At 34.3% G+C, this 8,089-nt stretch overlaps 1 pseudogene; it reads right to left on the bottom strand.

Moving 5' to 3' along the window:
- On the bottom strand, positions 1-5,980 carry LOC137938410 (general transcription and DNA repair factor IIH helicase/translocase subunit XPB1-like; annotated as a pseudogene).
- Positions 5,981-8,089: the final 2,109 nt, after the last annotated feature.

An 8,089-nucleotide genomic window follows, 5' to 3' on the forward strand; every position in this document is an offset into this window, starting at 1 on the left:
CTAGGCTTTCAGTGGTGGGGGACTTGTCCCTTTCTTCTTCTGCCCCACCTCTACCGTCTGCTCCCTTCTGAAATTCCTTTCTTTCTCTCTCTCTCTCTCTCTCTCTCTCTCTCTCTCTCTCTCTCTCATAGCATACTCAGTAAGTGCAAAAAGATTATCAGCAAACACAATGATCTTATCACTACGTGTTCATGAAACCAGATAAGAAACTCACATGCCCTGAATTTATTTGGGTTCATTACATATAAAGCCTGAAAGAACAAAGACCGTTGCAAAGAAATAAATAAGACCACAATTTTATTCAGAAAATAAAATATAAGAACAGTTAAGCAGGAAAGAAGAGTAACTAATAGAAATACTCTTTGGGTGAAGCAGACTGTTAACATCCTAAAAATAAGTGCATGATGACATAAACACAGTATCAATGTATTTTTTTAATAACAATCCAATTAGTTTATGACGGTGCATTTCCATGATTTCAGTGTGAAATTCCCCAATACAACAAATAAAACTGCAAAGATTGTACTTGTTCAATACCAAAATCATGGCATACTCATCTGAAGGGTGAACTTCTACATATGCTGACTCCTACCAAAAGAGAGATCTAAGTTGGTTGAAGTCAAAATCAAGTTACTTCAACACTATGGGCAATTCATTAACGAAGTCAGCTTCATGCAGATTAAATTAATAAACCCATCCACTTGAAAAAATAAAGTACATTTAGCTAGTCATTTTAAAATGTAAATTCACTTAAATTAGTCTAGGAACCAGGATTATTTTCACCTCGAAATTGTTGGAAAATTGTAATGTCACTAAAAATTGCATTGTCAATTGATATACACTTAAAGATGTAAAATTACTATATGCTAAGAGGCACAAGCTCTCACAATGCATAACAGCTGTCAAAAAGAAATATAGGACATAACATATTTCATAGTTAAGGCAATCAAAATCAGAAACTGTTTTTTTACATAACCAAATTTATGAATAATCTAGAAAGGTGAAAATACAAACAAGTGCAGAGAGCATATGTAACTAACCTATTTTTTTTTTTAGAATTTTCTTTCTTCAAATATTCTAAAATAAACTCTTTTGTCATTGGACACCATACTTCAGCACACTGAACATTTGCAATGAACCCTCCTTTTACAAGATCCAACCAGTTTGCTTCATATAATTTAGGGCCAATAAGGAAGTTCAAATCTGTGATACGTTCATCCTCTCTCACGAGGGTTGCTGTGGTATGAAGTTCAAAAGTCAGTTCCTAGAAAATATGAAGAGTGAAGACAACATTCTTTAAGAAGGGCAGATCCAAAATCCATCAAATACCAATACTGACCAGTTAGCCCAAGTTTACAATGAGATTTAGTGATACTAATGACCTTCTGAAACATATGTGCAGGGACAACATGCACCTGAAAACACTGTTTGAAACCCAAATAAAAGGAAATAGTAAGAAAAATTCAATTAGAAAGCACAGGAAGTAGGTAGATAATCTCCAAAGTAAAGAATGTGTAAATCAACAGTGTGAAAGAGTTTAAATTTAGTGAAATCTTTATTTAAGAACACCAAGATCATATATCCATGTCAGGAACTGCTTAACCTCACAAGCCTAGTGTGCAATCCACGTCCAATAGTGACAACACACAATTCACTAACCAAAATGATCAAGAAATGATGCTGCATAAATGCACTTTGTATATACAACAAACAACTTAGCTACGCTGAAGCAGTTGCTCCGAAAATCATCCACTTAAGAACCTGTACTAGGCAAGAGGGTCTAGGTCATAGTTCAAAATCGTTTTCCCTCATGGTCTAACAACTAAAATTATCTAATAGGTGAGAGTTTTGGATCATAGCCCATACTCTATTTCATATTTTATGTCGCTTTTTGCCATTGACATCAATTTTTCCTTTCTTCCATTAAACACCTACTATAATTCCAAAGCATACACACATAACTAAAATATAGCTTTACACAAGAAATGTACCTCATCCATGAGAAGCAAACCCCATTCTCTATTTCTTATCTCCTCAATTATCTTCTCAGACTCTTCAGACCTTTTCCCGCCAAAAGCAACCATGTTATAAGTTGTACAACCACACCAGCATTACCACGAAATCTCTCTTTACTATCAGAAGTGCAACGACATATCTGATCATCTCGAATAGTAGACCACAACTTGAATCGGAAGGCCCATTGGTCTACAGAAACAACATTTGTTGCTAAATAGAGGCAACTCTTTCATATTTGACAGGCTGTAGAGACACCAACAAGAGACTTCCCGGCCCCACAAGGAAGAACTATAATTCCAGATCTTGCTTTTCCTGCACTTTACTACAAGTTCACCCTCATGCTGAAAAATCTATAATTGAAACAGAAAAGACCAAGCTACACAGAGAAGTAAAGAAAATAATCAAATCTCAATTTTAATACACAAATGTTTAAAGAAAGGTGTGAACCTAGCATCCAATTTAAGAGATCATTTCTTAAATGAAAGCCTCTGGGTATACACATCCAAGGTGGTCTTCTTCAAAACCAACATTATTTCTAACAAGTGACTGACAATCGACAGCTTGCACCCACCAATTGAGGGCTCATACCATGAAGTGGTTCGCTCATGTTAGAGCAAATTGACAGCCTCATCATTGCCACATTATTCAATCCTCTACATAGGACAAACTCCTACATAACTCAGCAGCATGATGTCTTTGCAAGTGCATGCATGTGGTAGCATTGACCAACCAACTCTAGGCCACCTCTTGGGTGGTACATCCAAAGCTGGCACCCTCAAAATAGCAAATAATCTAGCCACATAGGTTCTCGACATTGCATCTACAAGGTCAAGTAATATAAGAAGAAAAGTTCAAATATAAACGTACAACAAATCAATATGCTTGGACAAGATGCAGAACACCAATCAGTCAAATGTAGTTCAACTAATTTGTGGCAGAAAACACAAAAACCAAGGCACAACAAGAATTTTTTTTCAACGACAACAAGTAAAAAGAAAGAATTTATTAAGAAATACCTGGAACAACCAGACTATTTGATAGGAGAAAATGAAAGCAAATGTAGAAAAGGATTATCAAGAATGGATATGATAATATTATGCTTCATTAACATATATTCTTGATATAGAATCTTATATGATATAGATTGCGATATAAGATATCACCAAGCACTATGTCAGTACAACAACTCCAAATGACTGGCAACCACAACGGAAGTTCTGAAATTTAAATTTTTTCATCCAATAGCATCACCACCAAAGTTCCTGATAAGTTACTTTAAATAGACCATGTTAGACATTTGGTATTCCACACTACAAAAGAGAGCAGCCTACTTCCAACTACATGATTCTTTAAATTTTTGGTAATAGAAAAATCAGTTGAAATTGCACCTATCATGATGGAGATGTCCACTGGTAAGCATGATTATGTTTGGCCTATGTGACAATCAGTACCAAGATGAAGTAAGATTATACATGAAATTGGAAGAAATCATGGATAACCAATGTGTGTAATATCCAGTTCTAGTGCACTAGCCAATGTAGCCTCTCTGAGAATTCTGCACAATGTCTTCAAGAGTCTCAACTATTTTGCTGGAGAGTTATATTGACATGAAAAATATTGTCTTACAATAGGCCTCACCATTTCCAAACATTTTACTAAGACTCTTTTCTTGGTATGGGCATGGCTGAGCCTGAGGCTTCAATTCCATGTTTAAGTCAGGGTTCACCTGCAGTTAGCAACATCAAGTCAACAACATACCCATGATGTGTGAGAAGGAACAAAACTGGCAGAACATCAAGCATTTGTGAGAAATAAAGCTTACTGTATCATTTCTGAAGTCATACTCCTCCAACATGGGATAATTTAATGCATTTGGTAAGCACCTTTGCTTGACACTGTCAACCTGTAAATGTTTAAGCTAGGTCAAACAAATTATAACCACTAATCACTTAAATATACATCATCATTCATAGACCACCCTACCTGAGCAGGATCTATTTCAAAAGAATGGGTTTCTTTCTCTTCAGCTAGTGCTGCCACATCAGCACCAGTGAACAACTTTTGATGACCACCACCATCCATTTCACTCAAAGCTTTGCTAACTGTAAATACATCACTTCCTTGTGAACCCTAAACAGTAGATCAAGAGTTTGCATCACCATCAGAATTGTGTCAAAGTTCTCATGACCTATCATAGAAATTTAACCATTTATCTGAAGTTTTAGCCATAGTGACAAATAATCTTTCCATGCTGCAGTGTGATAGTGGCTTTGGAGATGATAGTTTTGATTCACTATGCAGGCAAAAAATGATTAAATTATTTAACAACACAATTTTTTTTTTCAAAAGAGATGTTCAAACTCCACTTCCCTTCTATGAAAAAGAAAAAGAGCAGAAGTTATTTTCTTCCACTGTAACAAGCAAACAACTTCATGATTTAAATGGTAAATGCAACCATTTTGAATAATAGTAAAATATGTAAGGAATAGGCATATAGATGAATCCATAGAAACTCCTATGTAAATTTTATGTCATTCACCAAAAAGATATGGGGAACAGACTAAAAATAAAAAGGCACAACTCAGAATAACACCTCAGAAAAATATAGTGGACATGCATGAAGAAAATAACAGCAAAATAAATTCTCTCTTTAGATATAACCTCGTCCTTCAGCAAAGTCTTCAGCAACAGCAAGTATCATATAAAGCATAAGTTCCAAATTCCCCTCATCACCATAAGAATAATAATAATGATAATAACAACATCAATAATAATAATAAACCACTTGCGATAGAATACGAGACCAAATTCGCACCTCCGGGAAAGGGGACTCCACAAAGTACTGGTTCTTCTTAAGTACAAGTTTTACTTTCCCATAATTAGAAGTTGAAGCATAAATGAAATCAATCATTTCTTTAGGGAGCTTAGTCTTTGATAGCTTGTTCAAAACAGTAATTATAGTTTCAGTCTTGAGCCCAACAGAAACAGCAGCATACAAGGAATGAGGTGCCAAGTTATACTCATGCATAGACGCTGGCCTGCACAACATTTTTCCAACAAAATGAAAATGAGCAACCACACAGAGTTTTAAGTAGAAGAAAATAGAAGGACATCTTAAATACTGGCAAACGGGCTTAGCAATTACAATGAGGAAATCATAGGCGTGCTTATACAACGGTGATAATGTCTCAAGAAAGATCCGGCCATCAGCGCAAGCCCATAAAGGGCGGTTTGCATGATCAGGCTTTAATTCGAGTTTAGAAAATCCCCTCTTCGTCAGTTCACTTTCATCTTCATAATCCATATTCCGTACCCATAAACACAATTCAAGCACCTAAAGTAAACTAAAAACAAAAAGCTAAAACAAAACGAAAAAACGAATAAAAGTAATACCTTCACGACGATCCTCATCAAAATCTTCGGCATAATCAACATCATCATCAACAACAGCAATTCGATAATCCTCCTGCCAAGAAAAAACAATCAGGGGAAGAGCAGGAGAGCAACCAAATACAGAACGAGAGTTGGGGTTTTCAAAATTATAAAACCTTAGACGAAGTCCTGAGCTTCTTACTAGGCCGACCTTTTTCCCCTGCAAATGAAGAGACATGAAGACATTTCAGCTCATAGAGAATTGAACCATAGGATTGAATAATTAGGAGAAAGAAAGAAAGTAGTACCATGTGTTGTCTTTTTAGTCTTTTCTATCCAGTCTCTTTTCTAAATAGTATTTTTAGTCTTTTCTATCCAGTCTCTTTTCTAAATTAATAGTCTATTTGCCATCAAGTGTTGTCAAATTATGGATGGCTTTTGAGTCGAAATCAAAGTTTTCGTGTTCATCTTGGGAATAACACTGAATAGTCTGAGTTCCAATTCTTGTGGATCCAGTTTTACTGGAAGCATCTGAATCGGTCTTCTCATAACCTTGTTCTTTTAAGTATTCTTCAAAATATTCTTTCATCATCTTCTTGATTTCTCTGGGTTTGTATACTGCTTTTCTGTAGGCTCTATCTGCTGTTTGTCTTTCTTTTTCTCTTCTGACATTTTTGGTAAATGTCCAGCCATCAACGATCTTGATGAGTCTTTATAGGCTGTCGTTTGAGTTGGACTAGCTAGTAAAAACCCTTCGCTAGTAGGGATCTGGTTATAAATAGTACCTATTGCCTTGGTTTTTAGTCTTTTGTTTTCTTCTTCCAATTATTTGATGTATCCTTTTAGGAAGTCATTTTTCTCTTCTAGAAGTCTTCTTTTCTCATTCAGTCTTTGTATGGTTCTGGCTAAGGTTTCTCAAAGGTCACAGAAAATAATTCCTTTATTATCCTTGGCAACGCCATAGGATACTTGATCTTCTCTCACATGTTTCAAGGAAGGGGCTATGTAATAATTTGTCCCTATTGTTAACTTGGCTGCTTCTAAGTTTTCTTTCAGATTATTAAAACCTTTGTAAATGGGTCTTTTAAAATTTTGGATGCTCTCAACAACTTCGGTCCAGGAATGGAAAACTCCAGGAGTATGACCTTGAAAAACTACATAAAAATTAAAACTTTTCTTTTTCTGAGAAAAATATTCTGAAAGCCCATTTATGCTGGCTAAGAAATACTTCTGATCTTTTGGAATTCTTTGATAAGAAAGCCATAAATTGTCTAGTAAACATTGTTCTTCTTTTGTTACCGAAATGCTTGGTAAAGTTTTAAAAGTAATATTAGATTTAGGAAAAACTACTAATTTCTGGCTACCAACATTAAGAAATTCTTGACCATAATTATTAAATCTAGATGAAGTTGGTCTGGAGGATGGTTTGGAAAATCCATCTGTTCAATTAACCATAATTTTTGAGTCAAAAAATCTCCTACTAAGAGTATCAGCAAGACTATTATTCTTACCCTTAATGTGTTCAAATTCAATCTTATACCCATTTCCTGTAATAATATATACTAGATTTAGCCATCTTCTTCTGCTTATTTTATTTTATTTACTTCTTTGGAAATATTTAACTATAGCTTCGCAATCTGTTCTTAAAGTGAATTCTTGTTTGTTAATAATAAATAATCTAAATGATTCTAAAGAATAAATTATTTCTAGGATTTTTGAGTCTATGCTACTCATATTTCCTTTCTCTTTAAATTTCCGCTAGCATAACTACAATTTTTTGTTTGCACTTTCTCGCTATACTTATGGGGTTTAGCTATAAGAACACCACCCCATCCTAAATTACTTCCGTCAATTTCTATTATAAGGTAATCGGAGTCTAAAGGCATTTGTAATTTGGACAACTTTTGGATTTTTTCTTTAACCTTTTTGACCAAAATTTTATCTTCTTGATGAAAGAATTTTTGGCATGTTGGAGAGGTTTTTCCATACAAAGGGCCAATGATTTTTCCTATGTCTTTAATAAAGGGTCTAGCATAATTGACATCTCCTAAAAATCTTTGAAGTTGTTTTGTATCTGATAGATCATCTGGCATTTCTAAAATTTTCTTGGAAATATGTTCTTGTAATTCTATCTGTCCTTGTCCTATATTTACTCCTAAGAATTTTATATATTCTTTAAATAATTCAATTTTTGTTTTGCTAATAATGATTCTTTCTTGCATAAAAGTGGCTAATACTAATTGTAAATGACCTATATGTTCTTCAATAGTTTTGCTAAAAACTAGAATGTCTTCTATGTAAACTAGAACAAAAGTGTCATTATTTTTAAATATATTATCCATCTTTCTTTGGAAAATTGCAGGTGCATTCTTTAAACCAAAAGGCATTACTAACCATTCAAAATGTTCTTCTGGACATGTGAATGCCATCCATTCTATACTATCAGGGTGCATTTTTACCTGCCAAAACCCTGACTTGCAGTCAAACTTACCAAATATATTTTTATCTTGAATTTTATTAATTAGTTGAGACTTATCTGGTATGTTATAGCTATCTGTAACAGTGTTATCATTTAATCTTTTATAGTTAATAACCATTCTAGATTTTCCGCTTTTCTGTTCACTGTGTTTTCTTACTATACAGGTTGCGGATGTATGGGGGCTAATAGATTTTCTAATGATTCCTAAATTTAGTAGTTCTG

Source organism: Aristolochia californica, unplaced genomic scaffold, assembly GCF_029961685.1.
Source record: "Aristolochia californica isolate CCGP_79_NKW_82.1479 unplaced genomic scaffold, dmAriCali1.0.hap1 SCAF_8, whole genome shotgun sequence".
NCBI classification, from domain to species: Eukaryota; Viridiplantae; Streptophyta; class Magnoliopsida; order Piperales; family Aristolochiaceae; genus Aristolochia; species Aristolochia californica.